This window comes from Myxocyprinus asiaticus, chromosome 16, assembly GCF_019703515.2.
Source record: "Myxocyprinus asiaticus isolate MX2 ecotype Aquarium Trade chromosome 16, UBuf_Myxa_2, whole genome shotgun sequence".
Taxonomy (NCBI): domain Eukaryota; kingdom Metazoa; phylum Chordata; class Actinopteri; order Cypriniformes; family Catostomidae; genus Myxocyprinus; species Myxocyprinus asiaticus.
In genome coordinates, this window is record NC_059359.1 from 269,797 (window position 1) to 295,000 (window position 25,204).

General features: G+C 39.7%; 1 pseudogene; it reads left to right on the forward strand.

Moving 5' to 3' along the window:
• The window catches only part of LOC127454532 (intermembrane lipid transfer protein VPS13B-like), a 189,269-nt pseudogene that overhangs the window by 13,999 nt on the left and 150,066 nt on the right, over nt 1–25,204 (forward strand).

A 25,204-nucleotide genomic window follows, 5' to 3' on the forward strand; every position in this document is an offset into this window, starting at 1 on the left:
GTATGTTGAAATCACCAAGAACCACAAGTTGCCTACCATCCTCCGGCAAGGAGGACAGCAGGACATCCAACTCCTCAAGAAAATTTGTCAGCTAACCTGGAGGGCGATGTGGGCGATTAAGACAGAGGTAATTTTCATATTTACCAGTATTAGTCAAAAGTCTAGCAGCTGCACTTTGGACTGTTTTTAAACGATTAATGCTAGATTGTCCTATTCCTATATAAATTGAATTGCAGTAGTCAAGTCGAGATTAGAAGCATGTATAACTCACTCTAAACTCTTAACCTTGGCTGGAAGTCTCAACTGAAAAAAGCTTGATATGACTACTGCATTTATCTGTTTGTCAAATTTCAGTGCAGTCAAATACAGCACAAAACTTTTTCACAGAGGGTTTAATGTAAGATGTCAGATCGCAAAAATCAAGATTTCTGCTGCCTGAAGTGCCTGAAGGGCCAAACACAATAACCTCAGTTGTACTCTCATTTAGGTTTAAAAAGTATAAGGACATCCATGATTTGATATCCGAGTGGTAAGCGGCTAAGGATTTCAAGCCATTTTTGACATTTTGCTTCAAGGGCAAATAAATTCGAGTGTTGTCTGTATAACAATGAAACAACACTTCATGTTTGTTAAGGATTGATCCCATATATAATGAAAACAAGATTGGGGCAAGAATGGAGCCTTGAGGGACCCCACAGGTCAAAGTAGATTTAGACGATGAAAAACCATCAATGCAAACTGAAAGTTCTGTTCTCCAAATAAGATTTAAACCTATTGAGAACATGATCTTTGATACCCACACAATGTTCAAGTTGAGAAATAAGGATACTGTGGTCTACAGTATCAAACGCAGCACTTCGATCTAAATGCAGAAGTATCACAGAATCCCCCGAATCGACAGATAACATTTAAAACTTTAAAAGAGCAGACTCAGTACTGTGATTGCTTCCTAAACACAGACTGGAGTGTTTCAAAAGTACTATTTATCTCTAGAAAATAACAACTTTCTCTAAAACTTTTTAAATATAGGGTCAATTGGGAATTGGTCTAAAATCGGATGGGACTGTCGAGTCAGGATTTGGCTTTTTAAGCAGCGGTTTAATAGTAGCATGTTTAAGGTAATCTGGGACAATCCCTTCAAGGAGACATTTATTTATTATTGCTAAGATACTTGGCCCAAAGATGTCAAATACCTGAATAAGAGAACGTGTGGGGATGATATCATAAGCTGTAAAAATGTTGAGTTTGAGATTACACTGGTTACAGAGCTAGGGCTAGTAGAAATCTGGGGAAAAGCCTACTTTATTCATGTGTTTTGAGAAATGAACAGATGTAATAAGCATAACAAATAATAAAAATGAACAGCATTTTACAGTAATTATGTTTATGATCGACATGCTACATGTTTGATTAGAAGCTGTGAGATTTCCTCACTCAGTCTCTAGGAAATGTTGTGGAAGTGTCCGGTGGCAGTAGTCCATTCGGCAGGTGTCAGTTTTCTGAGAACATTGTTCATGGGAACCCACACTTTGTCCTCAATAGATATCTTGAATGATGTTTTTGGTCCAGGTGGGTAGAAGAATTTTACAAAAAACATCACAGTTTTCCTCGCTGATGTCCTCAACCAAGCCTAACCACCACTGGTCATCATAGACACAAGCGACACAGTCATTATTCCGTAGGACCACTTAAGATGGATTAACCCTGTTAATAACAACAAAATAATGATTACTACTTTTAATTCATTAATTCACCTCTATATGTTGTTACCAAATGTTTAAGAACAAAGAAGGTCACAATGACATAATAAAATGGCATAAATCAAACAGAAATATTTACATTTTACATGTATTCATTTAGCAGACGCTTTTATCCAAAGTGACTAACAAATGAGAAATTCAGCAAGAGTGATTTATCCTAAGGAGGAAATAAAATAAAAAGGGCTGCAATACAAAGTTTCAAAATCCTCAGAGAAGTACAAGCAGAGAGAGAGAGAGAGAGAGAGAGAGAGAGAGAGAGATTGGTGAAAGAATGGATTTGCAGTATTATTGTTATTATTATTAAGAAGAAATAAGACCATTAGTGCATTCGTAGGATTGTGCCAGAAGTTGGAAGATGTTTCTTAATAGTAGCTAGAGAATCAGCTACTCGTGGAGTTTTGAAGGTCGTTCATAATGTGAAGGAACGGTGGAAGTGATTTTGTGCCACAATAAGATGGTACAACGAGGTGCCACTCACCCATGTAACGCAAGAAATGTGTAAACTACTTTAACTGCTGAGGCCACTGCCATCATATTGATTATCTTGTTATGTGATGTAACGATGGTTAAGTCGGAAATTTCACAGATTAACGAGTTTACAACTTGTAATTATGAGTTCAATAAAGAACGCTCCGAATCAATAATTATGTTAATACCAACTAGAGATGTGCTCGACTTTTCCACTAAACGGTACTGCTGCTGCTAGTCGGCGTTGGAATTACTAGTCGGTTACACCCCCATTAAACTTTTCACTATTTTATTTACACATACGTCCGGCACTGTCTATTCATTCAGTTGGATTCAAGAAATATGCCCATGTTGGCAAATGTTCCTGTTTTATATTTAATGTACATTGATCAGAATGCAAGGCAAGCATGTCACAAATAAATGCCCTTTTTCCTTTTTTCAGTGGCATTTAGTATCAGATTTGTCTTTTGGAATAACAGATTAAGTATTTGAAATGGGTCGCATACACACACACTGTTTGTTTTTACTGTTTTCTGCAGGTTTCAACTACAAAATTACCATTTAAATGTCAGTAAAATTAGTCGTTGCACACATCCCTAATTCTAACATGATGTAAATGCACCATTATTACACGGATCTCTAGAATAGTGGATATTTATTGGTCAGTTTTGCCATCACCTTGTTGTGGTTTATTTTGTGATAATAATCAACTGACTGTAAAACTTTTTTTTACTAAAACATTTTGTTTCATTGAACATGGTGTGCAAAATAAATACAGCTTTACTACCTTTTTTTTAGGAACCTAGATTAATATTATTATAAAACTGTATTATTATTGTAAGACCCACTCAAGTTTATTATTATAGCATAATACTGAATTATTATTAATAATAATTCAAAAAGATAAAAAGATACAAAAATACAAATATTTGTAATAGTAATATATTTTTTGTAAAATACAGTAAAATTCACTTCTAGCACCTGTACAATCAGCACTGGTGCCCCCCAGAGATGTGTGCTCTCTTCTCCCTCTACACCAACAATTGCATCGCCGAGGACCCCTCTGTCAAGCTCCTGAAGTTTGCAGACGACACCACTGTCATTGGCCTCATCCGAGATGATGATGAGTCTGCATACAGAAGGGAGGTTGAACAGCTGGCTGTCTGGTGCAGTCAAAACAACCTGGAGTTGAACATGCTCAAAATGGTGGAGATGATTGTGGACTTTAGGAGGAACACCCCAACACTGACCCCCCTCACCATTCTAAACAGCACTGTGGCAGCAGTGGAGTCATTAAGGTTCCTGGGCACTACCATCTCACAGGACCTGAAGTGGGAGACACACATTGACTCCATTGTGAAAAAGGCCCAGCAGAGGTTGTACTTCCTTCACCAGTTGAAGAAGTTCAACCTGCCACAGGTGCTGCTGATACAGTTCTACTCAGCAGTCATTGAGTCTGTCCTCTGCACTTCTATAACTGTCTGGTTTGGTTCAGCTATGAAATCAGACATCAGAAGAATACAAAGGACAGTTCGGACTGCTGAGAGGATTAATGGTTGCCCCCTGCTCTCCCTTCAAGAACTATACACTTCCAGAGTGAGGAAAAAGGCTGGAAAAATCACTCTGGATGTGAGAATACTTGCAATAAAGCTCATTCTGATTCTGATTTTGCTGGTGATATAAAATGAAGCAATATTGTGAATATTGCATTGTTTTTAAAGCACTTTTTATTTGGCCACAACATTTCTTAAAGAGCGCACATTAGACTAATTTCATGATCATTTAGAACTACACAATCAAAATAATATCAGAATCGTGATATGGTCATATGTGATAATTAAACCTGGAAAGACTGCAATTTCAGTAACCCTTAAACATACTGTATACCTATGGTCTTTAGTGACCTGGGACCACACCTCTTTAGTATTCCTCAATCTCTCTCTTATAAATAGTGTAACACACACACACACACACAAACAAATTATAATGGTTTAAGTAAAGACCCTACATATGTAAGAATTTCTGGGTTTTTTAATGCACATTCATAAATTATATTTTCATGATTATTTCATATCTGTATAAGTTGACTATCACAGGATATCTATTTCTTTGTATATTACAAGAGAAATCAGTAATATATTCATACAAATAATATCAAGTTGATTTTCTGTGCAACTATGGTGAATTATCAGTATCTCATATGCATGTACACAAACATATACATGTTATTTTTTACTCAAGGTGGCGCTGTTATTACAGTGATTGACTTGATTTAGATTTGACATTGATATTTGATGAAGAAACAACACTGAACTATAGCAAGTTTAACACATCAACAGTATTATATGAATATTGTGATTTGGGTGTACTATTGAAATTATGTAAGTTGTGCATCTATTTACACTCAAGTGCCTGAGAAAATACATATGTGTATCTTATGTGTATCTTATGTGTTGTGTAGCTCGATATGTGTTTGACAGCAAATTTCAGTGTGAAAATAATAAATCCAGTTCTAGATTTGTTGCATTTTTCTCTTTGATAAATGAAGAATAAAACGTAAAAACATATCAAAACATATTTTATTCTATTATTTTCTATTGTAAAATTTGACACTATCTGGGCATTTTTGATAGATATAAGTGCCGATATATAAGACCTGAATATGTAAGAGTGTTTGGCATTAACGGGTTAAATGAACACATGATCTTCAGAGTGAACGGGTGACACACGATACACTGTTTTCAGCGGTTTCGGAGCGGTTCACATACATTACAAAAGCAAAGTGCTGCAGGTTTACACATTCCAACATTCTGTCAACATCTGTAACTGCTACAGTTATAAAAGTTATTATACAAATCTAAAAACTGAGAAAAGGAGATGATTCACCAGATTTGTTACAAGGAACATGTAAACTGTCAAAAACACACTGCTCAGTTTTCTGCCAAATAAAAGCTCCAGTTGAAGGTGAAGTAAACACAACAGAAGAATCAGAATGAACTTTATTGCCAAGTATTCTTACACACATACAAGGAATTTGTCTTGTGACAGAAGCTTCCAGTACACAAACAATACAACAACAAGACAGAGATAATAGAAAATAGAAAATAAAAAGCAAATAGAAAATATAAGTATATATAAAAATACACAATAAGAAAATATATATATATATATTTATATATACAGTATATATATATACATTTGGCAGACACTTTTATCCAAAGCGACTTACAGTGCACTTATTACAGGGACAATCCCCCTGGAGCAATCTGGAGTTAAGTGCCTTGCTCAAGGACACAATGGTGGTGGCTGTGGGGATTGAACCAGTTCAGTGCTTTAGTCCACTACGCCACCACCACTCATATATATATATAAAAATGTTTCGGAGTCACAACTAAATTTTGAGTGTGTGTTTGGTTGTAGTTCGAATAGAAGGCGCCATTTTTAATATTTACATTCATCACTGTTACTATAGTTACAGTGTGTTTGATGGAGTCATGTACAGGCTCTTCTCTGGACGGTTTGATTATTTTATTTACTGTTGTTATACTTCAGATTAAACATGTTCTCCAGCGTTTGTTGTGTTGGCACAATCAAGTGTGTATTACAACACAGGTACACGCATCAGCAAAGCGTCTTTAAAACATCATCTTCATTAACACACACAGTAAGTGGTGTGTGTGTGTGTGTAGCTATGTGTTTAAGTCTCTGCACATGTGATGTTAGTGTGATGTCAAAGGTCACAGTGACTGTGGTGTTTAGGTGTGTGTGTGTGGTGGATGAGGCCAGAACTGCTGTAGTAAAGTGAATTCACTGCGGTAAATCAGTGTCTGTTATCAGTGACGGCTCTATAAAGCTCAATGTGTGTGTGTGTGTGTGTGTGTGTGTGTGTGTGTGTGTGTGTGTGTGTGTGATGCTCTGATTGTTGGATTGTTTCAGCTGCATCTTCACTCATTAATCACAAACACACAGCAGACTGCAGCAATAAATGAGAAATAAACCTTTACTGCTATTTATACCAACTCCTGCACAGCTCCCACATTCCTTCAACACACACACTCTTTCTCTCTCTCTCTCTCTCTCTCACACACACACACACACACACTTCTGCTTTTACCCTGAACTTTCAGTTTGTTTATTTAAATCAGGTGCAGTAAAATCTGGTGCTCTTCTCGTTCATCAGATGTTTAGTGTAATGTTGTGCTTGTGTCGTTTGTGTGTTTTCAGGATGATAATGAATGTTGTACATCCAGCTTGACCAATCACAGTACGTCGGAGAACTCCAAGAGTGCATCTAAACCTCGGCGGGTGCAACAGGCCCCAAGCGACCCTGACCTGCCCCCAGGTGAGTGATGTTGTGAAGGTCACAGGGCGACGGACCCACCCTGAGTAACAGCTCTTATCTGGAAGGACTCTTGAAGACCCCCATCAGAGCTGTCAGTGCTGTTTGTTTTCATTGGAACACACAGACACACACACACTCACACACACACACACACACACACACACACACACACACACACTCACACTCACTCTCTCACACATACACACTCACACACACACACACACACACACACACACACACACTCATACTCACTCTCTCTCACACACACACACACACACACACTCATACTCACTCTCTCACACACACACTCACACTCACTCTCTCACACACACACACACACACACACACACACACACACACTCACTCTCTCACACACACACACTCACACACACACACACACACACACACACACACACACACACACACTAATGCATACTGTGCTCTTTCACTCAGTAAAATAGTTAGACTATTTTCTGGATCATGGAGTAAAATATTTCAGCACGTTTAGCACACAATTATACTGATGCGTTTAGCAGATGTTTTTATCTAACGCTTCAACACACAATTTCTGGACAGTTTGAGCTGTTGTTTAATAGCTGCATGTGAAAGTGTAGCGAGTATCAAATAAGAGTTGAAGCTTTACACCGTGTCCTGCCCAGGTGCAACACGTTAAGATTCCAGCGAATGTTTGTACTCATTGAAAGTGAATATGTGTGCAAAACAACAAAATTACAGCTAATCAGAACAGATTTGATGTGTTCAGTCAAGCGCACACTATAAAACAGAAGTTCATCGGCCCAATTCTGTGATGTGTCGGCAGGAATCAACTCTTGCGTTGCATGTGTGTGAGTTTGTGTGAGAAATGAACTTCAGGATCATGACTTCAGTCGCAGAAGAGAACACATTACTACAGGTGTGTTCGCTAGTAATCGACTAAAGTGGATAAGCAGATATAACACGCTCACACAATTGAATACGATCGTAAACGACATGTACATAAAATTGCTTAGAATTAAATTCAAGTAATTTTATTTGTACAGCGCTTTTCACAACACACATCATTTCAAAGCAGCTTTACAGAAAATCATTCTATAGTTTCTGTAATGACTTAAATGTCTTAAAGTCCCCATTAAACAGCTTCATTGAAAAAGTTTTTGCAGTAATGTTTTTGTTGGAAAGCAGCGGCTTCCTTTGTGATGTCCTGTCATGAACACCATACCTGTTTAATGTTTTCTGTATAGTAGACTCATGAACAGAGATGTTAACCAGTTCCAATGATTCCTTCAAGTCTTTATCTGTCACTCTAGTGTTCTTCTATACCTCATTGAGCATTCTGCGGTGTGCCCTTTGAGTCATCATTGCTGGACGGCCACTTCTAGAGAGAGTACCTATAGTACTAAATCACCTCCATTTATAGACAGTTTATCTGACTGTGGTCAGATGAATATCTAAGATCTTTGAGATAACTTTGTAACCCTTTCCAGCTTTATGCAAAGCAACAATTCTTGATCGTAGGTCTTCTGAAATCTCTTTTTTGCAAGTCATGGTCCACATCAGCAGATGCTTCTTGTGAATCTTGTGAATTCAAAATGTTTGAGTGCTTTTTATAAGTCAAAGTAGCTCTAACCCACACCTCCAATCTCGTTTCATTAATTGGATGCCAGGTTTGCCAACTTCTGACTCTAATTAGCTTTGTTGACGTCATTAATGTAGGAGTTCACATACTTTTTCTAAAATTTATACATACAGGTAATTCCAAAGAGTTCACATAACTTTTCTTGCCACTGTATATGTTAAAATTAACATTAAGATTAATAAGTGCTGTTAAAGTATTATTTATTGTTCATACATGTTAACTAATGTTAACAAATAAAGCCATATCGTAAAGTGCTACCTTTTTGTCTTAAGACCCCCAGTGACCAAGCTGAAGGTGACTGTGGCAAGGAACACAACCTTAGGAGAAACCAGACTCACTGTGGGGGCCAGTTCCCCTCTGACTAAACCACATGAATATAATGCCCATATTAGTTATCAATGTGTAATACAAATCATGGATTAATTTGGTTGTGTTAATGTACTATTTGTACATGTAGTAATTAAATTAATGTATTTGTCCTTATCTTTACTAAATTTCAAACACTACTTTAACTTTTTGTATGCATTTAGATGGTAGATAGCGTCCCCTGGTTTCTCTTTAGTCATCCAAAGCATTGTAATGAAAGAAGGAAATAACGCCATGACTAAAACAAATATTGGCATTGCTGAATTATCATTCATAACTTTCTAAATTCAGATTAACACTAAGATCTTTCCGTTGTGGTCTTCTCGAGTGTAGTTTTGTTTAGAATGACAGATGTGTGAAGAAATTCCTCTTACATCACACTGTGTGATTTTCTCTCACAAGTGTGTATCTCAGCATGTCTTCTGCATACTCATCTCTTCATTCTCGTCATGTAGCGTCTGCACTAATCACAGCTGATGCGTTGTGCGAGCAGACAGCGGCCGGTGGAGTTTCCTTGCAGCTCTTGGCAGCAGTCGCACATAAAGCAGTTGGTTTTTCCAGCTCTTTTATGGCTGCAGAGTTTCGTCCCTGCGGCCGCAGCACAGGTGCAACTGCAGCAATAGTTTATACAGAAAGAGATGAAGGGGAGTTGACCACTCCAGCTCACTAAATTAAATCCAGAGAGCTCAAACAGAGAAACACATTATGACTGTGAACGCACACACACACACACACACACAGACTCGCTGCTGACCTGCATGTTTGACACACACCCATGACATACACATGCAAACCAGCACATGAATGATGCCCACAGGAAATAAAGTAGAAATGCTGACAATACAGTGAGTGTGATATTTCAGCCTTCTGTTGTGTTATAAAACACATATTTGTTGTTCAGCTCATTGTGCGCTTGTAGTTGTGAAGGTTTGAGTTTGTGGGATTCTGAAGAGCTCATTAATTACACACCGCTCGTGCACAGGAAGACAAACATTTGAGTTGGACAAGCAGGAAAAAGTATTAAAGTTTTATAAGTTGAAGTGGGACTCAGTGTGTGGATAATGCCATTGGTCCTGCGGTTATGACGATTTATTGCTGTATATTTTAATATTTTATTGCTGAAACTCTCTGGTTTGTAATATTTTCACTACTTTGGTGAGTAATGACCTTACCATGTTTGCTGTTCAACTGGAGCTTCTGGTCCTGAGCCGCTCACTTGCACACACACACACACACACATACACACACACGAGGGGCCGTTCACACAGGATGCATTCTTGTGTTCCATATGCACAATTTTTAACAGTGCATCTCGAGACCTCTGCGTTCTGTTCCGTCCTGTTTCTCTACATCTATCTGTTTTTGAATTAACACCTCTGTGTTCACTGTGATATTTTCTCTTTAAGAGGTTTCCCCGTCTTTTGTGGTGTCTGAGTGATAGTTGTGTGGTGTGTTCGAGATCTGTGCTGTAGACATAATGTTTAAGACTCTAGGCAGATGAGTTTGTCTAACACATTACAAGTGTGCAGTCATGTTGTACATACTTAACATGTATGTTCTTATGTTACTCTGACAGTAACAAACCTCAGTACTACAGTTGGGTATTTATGTCCAGATTCGCAAGCTTTTGATTCGATTCTGATTTCAATTCGATCCTGATTCATATGTGTATATTTCAGTTATAATGTCCATTTTGCTTACATATGAAAGACATTTTCTCTCAGCTAATGTTGTTAATTATACAGGGGACTTTCTAAGTTTGTACATTATGAAAATAATAGTAATATTGCATATATATATATATATATAATATATATATATATATATATATATATATATATATATACTGTATATAAGGGCTGTCACGATTATGAAATTTGGCTGACGATTAATTGTCAAACAAATAATTGCGATTATGATGATTAATTGTCTGTTTTGGGGCTTTCACGAGTAATTGTCATATAAATTGTCATATTTCATATTGTTGTGTGTGTGCATCATAAACCTTTTTTACATATTTAACTTCAAATATATAAATCAAATAATAAAATAGGGATATAATATATCCGATATATGATTTCCTTTTAAGGGTTTAAAACTATATGAATCACATGAAAAATAATGTTTTAAATATCAAAATATTTAAAAATACTTAAAATATGTCCTACTTTAGTTTTGGTCAATTTTACATTTACACTGTTGTTTTATGAACTTATTTAAAAAATATTTTAATTAACAAATAAATATATAATATAAAATATATATTTGTATTTATATTCAGTGTTGGGGAGTAACAGATTACATGTAATGGGATTACATATTTAAAATACAAATATAAGTAACTGTATTCAACAACAGTTACAATTTAAATCATTGGTAATTAGAATACAGTTACATTCAAAAAGTATTTAGATTACTGAAGAGATTACTTTGCATTTTATTGTCATTTGTTTAATTTAATATTTAGTCCTTTCAGATGGAAAACATTTCTACATATAAATGATGTGATCTAAAGTGCATTTGAACAGTGGTGAAACACTTTCTTATGATGTGTTACATTCATACGAGCAGACAGAGAAGTAAGTCTGAAGTAAGTTTGGAGCAGAAGAAATAGAAATAAAACTTGTGTAAACTGTCAGCTTTACGCTAAGCTAAAATGCTATTTCTAGCCATTTTACATGCACATGTTACCAGACACGATCATATTTTATTATCAAGAAAATTCACATTGGATCATAATTAATTTTTTTCTAGTAAGATCTTTGATATTAGGGCAAAAATCATATTCTTGATAATAATTTTTGAATTGTTTTCCTGTAAAAATATCTAAAAATCCTTAAACAAGATCAGTTTGATTAATCTTGTTTTAGAAACAACACAGCAGAAGATATTTGGGTTTTTCAGAGAATGTATTTTTAACATGTGTATTTTGTCTTACTGTACTGACAGAGTTTTTATAGTCAAAACAAGTGAAAAAATCTACCAGTGCTGAAGAAGTAATCCAAAGTATTTAGATTACATTACTGACCTTGAGTAATCTACCGGAATACGTTACAAATTACATTTTACAGCATGTAATCTGTAATCTGTAGTGAAATACATTTCAAAAGTAATCCTCTGAACTCTGTTTATATTATATACAATTATTTTATATTATATTATGCAAAAGTAAAATATTTCTGTCATAATTTCTTTACTTTCACACCTTTTTTAATGCTCTTTGATTAAACCCATGAGCCCTTTTTTCTCCTCTCATCATTTTATCACTGTGTGATATGATAAGTGTAGATGAGTATTTAAGTCCTTTTTTGCTAGTAATTCTTCTCCCTGCCCAGTAGGGGGTGTATGCATGAAGAATGTGAATCACCAAAAATGCAAGAACAAGAATGTGAAAGTTAAAGTGGAGATTGACTGAGCAGGGAGGAGAATTTATGGTAAAAATTGACAAAAATATTGATCTGTTTCTCACCCACACCTATCATATCACTTCAGAAAACATGGATTAAACCACTGGAGTCTTATAGATTACTTTTATGCTGCCTTTATGTGCTTTTTGGAGCTTCATAGTTCTGGTCACCATTCACTTGCATTGTATGGACCTACAGAAGTGAAATATTCTTCATTTGTGTTCAACAGAAGAAAGAAAGTCAAACACATCTGGGATGGCATGAGTGTGAGTAAATGATGAGAGCATTTTCATTTTTGGGTGAACTGTCCCTTTAATACTGCATAAATGAACCCGTCATGACCAGGAACATTTGCCATTACACGATTGTTTAAAGTGAAACCGGAGCACTTTGCATTTACTATCAAAGTTTCTATTTGTTTGTTTATATTTTTGCTGGTGTTTGGCAGGTGCATCTGCTGACTGCGCATGCATCAGAGCGCTTGTAGTATTTCACATGCTCTTCTGGACAGGAGCTGATCTGGCTGACGTCCATGTTGCGGCTCAGTGACGCTCGGAGTTTAACTGAATGACACACAAACGCGCCATTGATGGCATTATGGCATTTATATATTTGCTTAAAATTCCCTTATTTGTGCATTCAAATGTGATTGGAATTTGAAGTGCACAATAATCCGCCTGATTGCATTTTTTTCTCTAAACGCATTTATTTGAGATAACCACGGTTAGAGAAAAAAAATTCGATCAGACAGTTATTTAATAATCGTGACTTTTGTTTACATGCATATTTTGTACTATTTACAAGTATTTACATTGATGTGTAGAATAAGTGCTAAAACAGTACTGCCTCTTTAAGACTACCGGCAGTTCTGTAAATGATCGCATATTAATGAGAGTAGAGTCAAATGGCTTCGTTACCACATCCGTGCTATGTGTAAATAGAATTAAATGTTTATTTTTGTTGTTTTTAATCAACATCTGACTGTAAAGAAAAGAAAGGAAATTAAAAGAGACATTATTCAATGACAAATGGATGTCGTCTTTGGACACACATTACACACTTTTACTCAACACTCAGTGAAAGATTAAACTACTCAATCACTGCTGAGTGAAATATGAACATTTACCTGCCAGTTGAGAATCACAGACATTTACAGTCGCATAGCATGAACTTGCAATTTAAGAATCAATATTTGAATCGTGCAAATGAAGATTGCGATGCATCAGAAATAGCTCTCTATTTTTACCCAGCCCAACTATGCAGATGATGAGAATACTTCAACACATATCATTAAAAGTGTGCAGTCCTGTATCTACTTGTTACATACTGCAGCAGTTCTCATCAGTGTGTCCCGGTCTGTCTCTCTCTCTCTCTCTCTCTCTCTCTCTCTCTGTAGGGTACACCCAGAGTCTGATTCATCGAGTGGTGAGTAATGTAAATATTGTGGTGAATAATCTGATTCTGAAGTATGTGGAGGATGATATTGTTCTGTCAGTGAACATCACGTCTGCAGAATGCTACACAGTGGACGATCTGTGGGATCGAGTGTTCATGGATGTCATCTGTGAGTTCAATGTCTTCACATGTGTTCTTCAATTGTGTTTGTGGAAACAACAGTAAGTTTCAAGGATATAAAATACTCTGAAACACAGCAGAAGACGTGAAGCCACTGAGAGACAGACGAGTAATCAGCATGTAAACATTAGAACCCAAACAACTGAGCACACATGGGCAGATCTAAAGAGTTTGACATCAGATGATCAGAGGAAATGTGCCGTCTTTGTTTAATAAAAGTGTGTTGTGTGTATTCTTCTTCCAGGACCAGAGATCCAATCATCTGCAGATCTGTTTTAGCTTTGTTAAAAACTCATGTCAGAATACACAATCAGACACCAAGAACTGAATGAAAATCAAAGTGTGATTTAAAAATAAATGAATGCGGGGTTAGGGCTGGAGTCGAGTCAAGTCAATTTATTTGTATAGCGCTTTTCACAACACGCATTGTTTCAAAGCAGCTTTATAGAAAATTACGCTGTAACAGAAAATAAAGCTAAATGTCTTAAAGTCCTCATTGTACAGTATAAATCATGTTTTAAAGGTTAGGCCTCCTGAGAACAAGCCTAAGGTGACTCTGTCAAGGGAGTTGAGTGAGTGAGAAGGGTTTTAGGACTCCGGTTCGGATGTTTGGGGATATTTTTAGGTTAGCTGTGATGGGAGATTTAGGCCTGGTGTTTGGGGCTTAAAGAGGGGTTTGTTACTTTTAGCCCATGTCTATTAGTTTTAAGGTCATCTACTGTATATGCTAGTGTACTTCTGAGTGTTGACAAAATTTGCTTACAGCAGATATTTACATTTTGCTCTCTTCCGAGCAACTCACAAAACTGCTGAGAAATTGTTGAATCAAATGCTTTTTAGAAAAAAAGCACACCCTCAACATCCATCAGCTCAGAGTGTCTGTCTGTGTTCTAACCACATACATGATGCCTTCACAGGGCACTTTGAAGGGAGCACAAATCATGCTGTAGGGTCGTTCCAAACAGAATTTCCATTAAAAGATTAGGTCACCCAAAAATGAAAATGCAGTCATTGTTTACTCACCCCTGTGTTGTTATAACCCTATATGACTTTCTTTCTTTTTCTGAACACAAAATGTTGTGCTCAGTGATGTCATACAATGGCAGTTTATGGTGACCACCTCTTCAAGCTTCAAAAGAACACAAAAGTATAATTCAGAAGTCTAATAAATTATTCATGAGACTCATGATTGTTATGAAAGCATACGATAAGATTTGATGAGAAACAAACTGAAATCTAATGTATTATTTAGTGAAAATGTTCACTGACCGTTGATCTCCTGTGTGTGTGTTCATGAGTCTTCACGCGAGCTTTAAGCTCTTTGCATGAGAGTAACAGTAGTTACACAGCATGAGCGAGATGGGGCGTTCAATCAAAAACTTGTTTGGTTTCGCTTCAACAGGGACACCAACGATATTAACAACAGAAAACACAACATAGCTGCACACAAAACAGAGAACAGAACTTACTAAACATGTCTGAAGAGTTTGTAGTCGAAGAATTGATGCAGTATTTGGGAATCAAACAGAAACATAGAAGAGGCTACAGGCAGCCACAGTCACACCGTGTCCTAAACTGATGGCTAACGACTCACGATTAAGGTATATTTTCTATGGTAATCAGAGTTTTTTTCCTAACCAGCAGTGATGAGAACAGTACATTCTATAGATCGCTTGTTTTCTATTTTTGGCATCATGCGGGTAACTCCGTCCACTGTGAACTGGCACCGGTCCAAAACTTTAAAAAATAAGGCTGGGCATAGAAATGCATCAATTCTTGGACTACAAACTCTTCAGACATGTTTAATAAGTTCTGTTCTCTGTTTTGTGTGCAGCTGTGTTGTGTTCTGTTGTGACTATCGCTGTGGAGGGCCTGTTTTAGATAAACAAGGTTTTGCTTGAATGCCCCAATGTCGCGAGGGCGCTGTGTGAACTGTTGCTCTCGTGCCCTATCATGAACGCACACAGGAGATCAACAGTCGGTGAATGTGGCAGTCACGCCTCTTGATCACTGGAAAAGGAGGAAGCAGGAACCGGGTTATACAACCAAAAGACTTTTAATTAAACAAAACACACATAAAACTGCTTTTCAGCATAACAAATGCACACTCATAAACACTGACGCACACACACAGCGACTGCATGCGTCTCTCCCTCTCTCTCGAACTGGCATCCGCGGCTCCTCTTTATCGCTCTCCCGGCTGATTGGGCTGATTCAGTGTCGGGTGTCCATCGTTACGGCTGGTCACGCCCTCCTCCTCGTTACAGTGAACATTTTTACTTAATAATACATCAGATTTCGGTTTGTTTCTCACCAAACCTCATTGTATATTTGGTGTTATAACATATAGGATTATAACAACACAGGGGTGAGTAAACAATGACTGAATTTTCATTTTTGGTGAACTAATCCTTTAAGAATCACTTAAACAGTGAGTTGTGAATGAGTGTTATCACCTGTCAGCCCTCTGCAGCTCTCACAGTGGAGGGTAATTGTCTTCTTAGGGCATAGGGATGATCACTTCTGAATGGAATGCTCACAAGGGAGTCAGATGCGAGAAAAGTGGCTTGAGTTCATTCATATTTAATGCAGGCGTTTTTTAGAGGGTTCTTGGGATGTACAGCATGAGCAAGTGTACTTTATTCTTTAAGTTTTAGATCTTTTACTTGCTTGTTTCTTATTCATTTGCATTGACTTGCACAACGGCTCCAGCCTCGTTGTAAGGAAAGACCATGATATGCTGTGTGTGTTTGTGAGCTGGTTATGTTTTAACATGGTCAGTTAGATCAAATCAGCGGAAAAGCGGTCGGACTCGATATTGAGATCGCTTCTCATTTCCGCAGCTAAACACCAGCTCTGACACGAGAAGCAGCACACTGTTAAAATGATATTTGTGTTGCTTTGCTGGGCTGCGATGTAAACTAAATCCTATTGGCTATTGTTTTAAAAAGTGACATGCTGTTTGACATGTCCCGGCCAAACTTCCTGTTTCAGTGGGAAATACATGAACACACCAAAGCAAACTGCACTCATCAAAGCACTTCACAGGGACAGTTTGGCGATGTTGGTTTTAGGCCTGAGGTTTGGCAGGTCGGAGGTTATTGTTGGGGAAGTTTACCGTTGAGGTCTGATAAAAAAAAAAAAAACATCCCTTTGAATAAAATACATCTGCAGGAATGTCAATACTGAAAAATATTTTCAACAAACCACAATGTAAACATGTTCTTGTAAGAGCTCACACACATACACTCTCACCTTTGACTCCTCCTCAGTGTTTAAGTGCTTCTTAAGTGTGTGTTGGATCTGTTGTGTGTCACACACTGACATTCAGCTGCTAATAAATCTGATTCATTGCTGCTGAATGACATTCATTATCCTGCAGCTCTCACTCCCTCTGTCTGTCTGTCTGTCTCGCTGTCTGTCTGTCTGTAGCTCCTGAACTGGTCCTGAGGAAGGTGATAAATTTTTCCGACTGTATGGTGTGTTTGGACAAGAGGAATGCAAGTGGGAAGATAGAGTTCTATCAGGATCCTCTGCTCTACAAATGTTCCTTCAGAACGCGTCTTCACTTCACCTACGACAACATCAATGCCAAAATCCCTGCGGTTATTAAAGTAAGAGAGCAAACACTTCTGCTCATGTGCCTCCAAACAGAGAAACAGACGTGTGTGATGATGGTTTCTGTGTGTGTTCAGGTTCACACACTAGTGGAGAGTTTTAACTTGTCACTCATGGATCAGCAGTTACCCATGATCATTCGTCTCATGGTGTTGGGTGTGGCGCTATATTATGGCGAGATGGGCGTTCATCAAGACGGCGAGAGAGAGGAGAACAGCTCACTCCGAGAGAGCATCCCCGGTGAGTTGAGACACCACTACTCATCATTTACTGATTGATTTATCTTATAACTGAAGACACTCATTCTGCAGAACAACAGCATGTGCCCCGTTGCTTCATGTTCCAGACGTTTCACAGTTGCTACTGTGTTTGTTTACTGTGTAGCTGCATTGCGCTGTTGTAGTGAGGTTTCCTTTATACTCCGGGTTTCCTCAACGCTCTTGAGTGCATATGCGGATGCGAGGGACAGTTATCAGTATTTGAAATTGGAGTGTTCTAGTTGATTGGGCCTCATTCGTGAAACACGAGAAGAACGAATCTTTGTGTAAAGCTGTTCTGACATAAATTATAATAATAATAACTTTATTTATATAGCACCTTTTAGCAATATAGCACAAAGTGCTTCTCAAAACGTAGTAAAAGCAAAATTAAGCAGATCTAATATCCCAGGGCAGGCTGTTCGATAATCGTGGGGGTGTTCACTACAAACAGTCTATCACCTTTTGTTTTGCATCTGGATCTTGGAACAGCCATCAGTTCACAACAAGAAGATCTAAGAGGTCTAACTGTTTCATAAGGTCTTAAAAGTTCTGCTAAATAATCTGGCGCCAACCCATGTAATGATTTATTTGTAATTTATAAAATCATAAAATAAACCTGTAACAGTATAAAGGATGGGCAAGGAGAAGGCGGGAACAGGACGAAGCATCAAAGTAATATTTTAATGAAAACGTAAACAAAAAGACACAAACATAACACACACGGCACCTGCGTGTGGCTCTCTCTCTCCCAAACTGCCGCATCCGATCAGCCTTATCACTCTCCTTGTATGATTAGCCCAACTGGGGGCCGGCTGTGGGCACTCATGGCCCGGCTCCGCCCTCCTCCTCATCACGCTCCTCCCTCCTTTGTCCCTGTGTTGGGGGTGTTGCCCTTCTGGCCATGCCTGCTGGCAGGCTTTCCCCACCTTTTGAGACCTGGGAGGGAGACAAGGGAGGGAAAAGAGGAAAGGGAAAGGGCCAAATGACAGCAAGAGAGAGAGAGGAGAGAGAGAAAAAAATTTCTCACCGGTTCCCAGACACGGCGTCGCCTGGTCCTCGACCACTTCTCCACCCTCTGGCAGAAGACAGACATTCCTCCCCTGGCGGACAGCAGCGAGTCCTCCGACCCCTAGTGGATGGAATGCCCCTCCGCGTTCTGGCGGCTGGTAGTGATACCATCTGCCCCTGGCAGCGGCTCCACCGCCCCAGGCGGCCGGCAGCGAGCCCCTCCTCCTCTCGCGGACAGTGTCCGTTCCTCCACGTACAGGTGGCCGGCAGCGACTCCTCCATCCCCCGACGGACAGCCGCGGCTGCTCCCTTGGGTGGACGGCAGTGGCGAGGACTCCACGACAGCGCATCCCTCCTCCTTCCCGGGTTTCGGCACCAATTTAACACTTATAAAGGATGGGCAAGGAGGAGGCATCAAAGTAATATTTTAATGAAAACTTAAACAAAAAGACACAAACATAAACACACACGGCAGCTGCGTGTGGCTCTCTCTCTCCCAAACTGCCACATCCAGCTCGGCCTTATCACTCTCCTCGGCTGATCAGCCTGACTGGGGGCTGGCCGTGCGCACTCACGGCCCGGCCTGGCCCTGCCCTCCTCATCACACAACCCTAAAATTAATTGGTAATCAATGCAAAAAGCTAAAACTGGAGTAACATGATTAAAAGACCTAGTTCGCAGGTCACGTGATGCCATGCGAGGTTCAGATGTGTGAATGGCGAGCTCTGCACACTCTGCTAGTTTTAATACCTTTTAATGATATAAACCGGTGAGATCCAATACACTTTGTTTCTTAACTGTTCTAGGAGGAAAATATGTCAAAGAATTCAAAATCCTCGGGCTCTGGAGACATTAAAAGACACTTACGTCCCCTCAGCAGCAGGCCGCAAGCCTGGGAGTCAGTTTGGTTGCAGAAATGAGGGAATTTCGGCAAGAAATGTTGAACATGTCGGCAATGCTGACGAAGGTCTTTGCTGACTTGGAGGATCTTGCTGTAATACGTCAGTCGATCACTGCCATGGAGACGAAATTCACTGAGGTGGTTACAAGAGTGGGGGATGTTGAGAAACAAATCGAATGCTTGGAGTCATCGGAGAGGGAATTATCTGCTAATCCACTGGCGACCAAGGTGGATTTGGAGCATATTTGGGAGAAGTTGGAAGATATGGAGAACTGTAGCCAGCAGAATAATGTCTGTATTGTTGTAATTCCTGAGGGAGCAGAGGGTCAGGGTATGGTGAAATTCCTGGACGGGCTCTTTCTGGGTCTGCTCGACATAACAGGCCATAAGCTGGAAATCGGGTGAGCTCACAGGGTTCTGGCTCGGCGATCCGCTGAGGGAGACAGGCCCCGATCAATTCTGGCCAAATTTCTGAGATCATCTGATAAAGATGAGTAAAGGAAGGCTTTCTTGGAAGAACCACAGCATTTTCTTGGTCCCAGACTTTGCGAATTCAACGAGAGAAATGTGACCGATTCAAGGAATGCAAGAAACTCTTACATCAACAGAAGGTCGCTTTTGCACTGATGTTCCCGGCCAAATTGAGAATAGATGCTAAGGATGGCCGTAAAACATTTACATGTCCACAGCAAGCGATGTCCTTCATAAAGTCAATGGAGTAAGTTATTTTGTGGTACTCATGTTGCAGCCGACTCACTGAACATCCACTTGACTGTTCGAGGAAACTGAGCGCCTTTTTTCTTTTTGTGCTGGTTCCGCCTAGCGGCTGCAGTTTGTTTAGTATAGCAGCACTCCTTCGGGACATTGTTGTGGATGAATCTGCACATTCTTTGTGCTTATGCCTCCTATTGGCTGGAGTTTGTTTTGTGGAGTATTTCTTGCAAGTTTTTGGAGAGATTAGGTCATTTGTTGCACTCTTGTAGCAGCAGAATAGGCCGGCTCACTGAACATTCATTTGACTGAGGAAACTTTTTTTTTTTTTTTTTTTGGTGCTGATTCTGCCTAGCGGCTGGAGTTTGTTTTGTGGAGGAACAAACTTCGGGACAGTTATGTGGATGAATCTACACGTTCTTTGTGTTTATTTCGACTATTGGCTGGAGTTTATTTTATAGATTATCTTTTGTTGTGTAATTCTGTCTCACAAAAGTTTTATAGAAACACCGGACTTGAGCAATCTGATGGCAAAGTTGTCACGGGGGTTCTCGTAGGCGTACATGGACTGTTTGAGTTTAGGGGGATGGACGCCAGTTGCCGCTCTCGTGCAGGGGGTTAATTTGCACGTTTTTCTTTTTTCTGTATGTTTTGTTCTAAGGGAAGTTCGGGGTTTGATTGTTGCATTGATGTTGGAATGTGGTCTTTATAATATGTGTGGCAGGGCGGAGGGCGGGGCTGGGTCGTGATTCTACACACCCGGCTCCTAATCAGGCAGATTAGCCCGAGAGGGATAAGGGCCGACTGGAGATGGCAGTGCGAGAGAGAGAGTTACGGACAGCTGTCTGACACCTGTGTGTGTGTTTGTCTTTTTGGTTCAGTTTATAATTAAACTATTATTTATATTATCAAGCCGGTTCTCGCCTCCTCCTTTCCATTGATGTGTTACAAAAAAAAAAAAAAATGATCATCAGCATTAGGTGCATAATTATTAGCCAAAATCAACCTTTGCCCCTGAATTTCAGCTAAAACAATAATGACTCTCCCTAATTTATCTTTAATCTGTTTGAGACATTTGAATTGTAGATGTTTACTTATCAGTGTAATGACTCCTCTGCTCTTACTTGAGCCAGCACTAAAGAAAACATGTCCACCCCATATCTTCCCAAATTTTTCAGCTTCCTGTGGGGAAAGATGCATTTCTTGAAGAAAGTCTATATCATATTTCCTACGTTTAAGAAAATAAATAACATTCCTTCTTTTTATGGGGTGCCCCAACCCAGTCACATTCCATGTGGAGAGAGACAGTCCACTCATATAAACATTTGACATTTTGACATAATAGAAAAAATAGATTGTGTGTCAAAAATAAAATTATAAGGACCACATTCCAACATTAGAACAACAAACAAACCCCGAACTTCCCCCCGAACCAAACAAACAGAAAAAAGAAAACATGCACATTAACCCCGTGCAGGACAGCGCCAACCGGCATCCATCTCTCTCTAAACCCAAAAGGTCCATGTGCACCTACGACAGCCCCCGTGACAAATTTGCCATCAGATTGCTCAAGCCCGGTACTTCTGTACAAATTTTATGAGACAGAATTACATAACAGAAAATAATCTATAAAACAAACTCCAGCCAATAGGCAGAATAAAAACAAAGAATATGTAGATTCATTCACAAAACTGTCCCAAAGGTGTGTTCCTCCACAAAACAAACTCCAGCCAATAGGCAGAATATACACAAAGAACGCATAGATTCATTCACAAATCTGTATCGAAGGTGTGTTCCTCCACAAAACAAACTCCAGCCGCTAGTGGAACCAGCACACAAAAAAGAAGGAAAAAAAAGCTGTTAAGTGTCCTCAGACAGTCAAATGAATGATCAGTGAGCCGGCTGTTCATGAGTGCAGCAAATGACCTAATCCTTCCAATGTCCTGCAAAAAATACTCCACAAAACAAACTCCAGCCAATAGGAGGCATAAGCACAAAGAACAGCAGATTCATCCACAACTGTCCCGAAGGAGTGTCATTCCACAAAACAAACTCCAGCTGCTAGGCGGAGCTAGCACAAAAATGAAACAAGAAAGGTGCCCAGTTTCCTCGGACGGTCAAGTGAATGTTCAGTTAGACAAGCTCACTCTGTGGCAACGTGAGAAACACACCATGACTTCCTCAGTCCATTGATTTTATGAAGGACATCGCTTGTTGTGGGCATGTAAATATTTTGCGGCCATCCTTAGTATCTGTTCTCAATTTGGCCAGAAACATCAGTGCAAAAGCGATCCTCTGTCGATGCAAGAGTTTCTTGAAGGAGTGTTATTCCACAAAACAAACTCCAGCTGCTAGGCGGAATCAACACAAAAAGAAACAAAGAAGGCGCCCAGTTTCCTCAGACAGTCAAGTGAATGTTCAGCGAGTCAAGCTCACTTGGGGGAAATGTTATAAACACCAAAAGGCTTACTCACCCCATTGTCTCTATGAAAGACAATGCTTGCTGTGGGCATGTAAATATTTTGCGGCCATCCTTAGTATCTATTCTCAGTTTGACTGGAAACTTCAGTGCAAAAGCGATCTTCCATTGATGTAAGAGTTTCTAGCATTCCTTGAATCGATCACGTTTCTCTCTTGTCAAATTCATAAAGTCTGGGAACAAGAAAATGTTGTGGTTCTTCCAAGAAAGCCTTCCTTTACTCCTCGCCTCGCGTAACACGAGATCTTTATCGGATGATCTCAGAAATTTGGCCAGAATTGATCGGGGCCTGTCTCCCTCAGTGGATCTCCGAGCCGGAACCCTGTGAGCTCACTCGATTTCGAGCTTATGGCCTGTTATGTCGAGCAGACTCGGGAAGAGCTCGTCAAGGAATTTTACCATATCTTGGCCTTCCTCGTCCTCAGGAATTCCAACAATTTGGAAATTCTTTTGCCTTTTACGATTATCCAAATCCTCCAGTTTTTCCCAAATGCGTTCCAAGTCAGTTTTGGTCGCTAGCAGATTAGCAGCTAATTCCCTCTCCGATGACTCCAGATTATCATCTCTCGACGTCTGACAATCTTGTAACCATCTCAGAGAATTTTGCCTCCATCACTGTAATCGAGCGACGTATTACAGCAAGATCCTCCAAGTCTGCCACGACCTTCGCCAGCATTATAGACATGCTGGACAGTTGACGCTGAATTTCTCCCGCTGCACCGCCAAACCGAGTCCCTGGTCTGCGGCCCTGTCTGGGGTATCAGCTTGAGCATGCAAGTGTCTTTTAATATCTCCAGAGCCCGAGGATTTTGAATTCTTGACATGTTGACTTCGTAGAACAGTTATGTAGCAGGGTGTATCGAATCTCACTGGTTTATGACATAAAAATAATTAAAAACTAGCAAAGTGCGCAAAGCTCGTCGTTCACACATCCGAGCCCCGCATGGCGCCATGCGACCCACATGCGCACTCTTTAAAAAAATAAATAAAATAAGAATGCCACTTTTGCATTTACTTGGCCCAGTAAACCGTATTTTCTGGCAAAAACCTACATGACGTTTTAGAACGCTGCTTTCTGCAAAACCCTGGAATAAACAGTTTTTTACATGCATATAAACGGATTGGAAATACATCTTGCCAAAAAAATGTCAGTAGCCAGAAAACTACAAAAAACACGAGTTGTGATCAAGGACCTTAGTACAGCTTTATACAGTGGATGTCATTGAAGAGAATTTAAGTGTGTCCCTCAATCTTGTTTTTATTCATGTCAAAAATCAGTTATGGTTTTCCTGTGAATAAGGTCTATACAGTGAAATGTGTGCAGTGGAACAGTGACTTGTAACATGCAGGGACACACACACACACACACACACACACACACACACACACACACACGCTCTTGTGTATTTGTGTTAATTGTATGATGTTACTCTCTTTCATTCATTCATATGAACATGTTTTTATTGCTCTAAAAACTGTCATGTGTTTAAAGCGGAAATCTCTTCACAGGAGAAATAGACGAGTAAACGCCGAGTGAGAAATTTAATTAAAACATGTCATAATATTCACCAGCTCAGACATTCCTGAACTCTGACCTCACAGAGAGCTCTGTTTTCCTGCCAGGAGATTACAAATACCAACATGATGACATCACGTCCTCTCCCGCAGGTGTGACGGTGGAGGGTTCAGAAGCATCTCTAGCGGGTCAGTTCTTTCAGGGTGAGGATGAGGATCAGGGCTGGGTGTCATGGGCGTGGTCATTTGTCCAGGCCATCATGAACGCAGGAGAGAAGGAGGGCAAGTCTGCCTTCTACACAGAATCACAGGAAGGTGGCGCTGCTCGACCCCTGCAGCACTCTCACAGGGACCCTGTGGTTTTTACTGCACTAAAGCATCCATCACTTTCAAGGTACAAACATTGAAATAGATCAAAAATAAAGCCGTTTTGATGAAATGTTCTTCATTCTCTCTTCGGTGTAGTTGACAGTGTTGTTCGGAGAGCAGTTACTACAGTCCTCAGAAGGTGAAGTCTTACGAGTTGTTGTGTGTGGAGAAGGAGGGCATCACAGTGGAGGTGACACACAAACACACACACTCGTTGATCGCCTCATGCTCTCACTCAGGTCCTCCTCGTGTTCTGTGTGTGTTTGTGTGCTTTAGGCTCTGATGATGGGAGAGCCGCTCTTCGACTGTCAGGTGGAAGTCGTTGGTTGTCGTGCCGTCTGTCTGAAGGGCATTATGGGAATTCGAGATTTTGAACAGAATATGAACAGAAGGAGGTGATTCTCACACAAAAACACACTCACACACACACACACACACACACACACACACACACACACACACACTGTTCTGTAAGTGGTATTGAGTGTGTGTTTGTTGCTGTAGGATGCAGTGTTTTTCCGTTGTGGAGACACTCTGAGTGTGAAGGAATGACGTACCTGACGAACTCTCTGTTCGACTACCGCAGTCCAGAGAACAACGGCGTCAGAGCCGAGTTTATACTGGAGGGAAACCTGCACAAGGTACAACCTTCATCTTCAGTCCTACCTTCATCACCCTCACGGTTACAGTGATGTGTGTCCGTGTGTGGGTGTGTGTTTGTGTGTGTTTGTTTGTGTGCTTGTGTGTGTGTGTCTGTTCGTGTGTGTATGTTTGTATGTGTATGTGTGT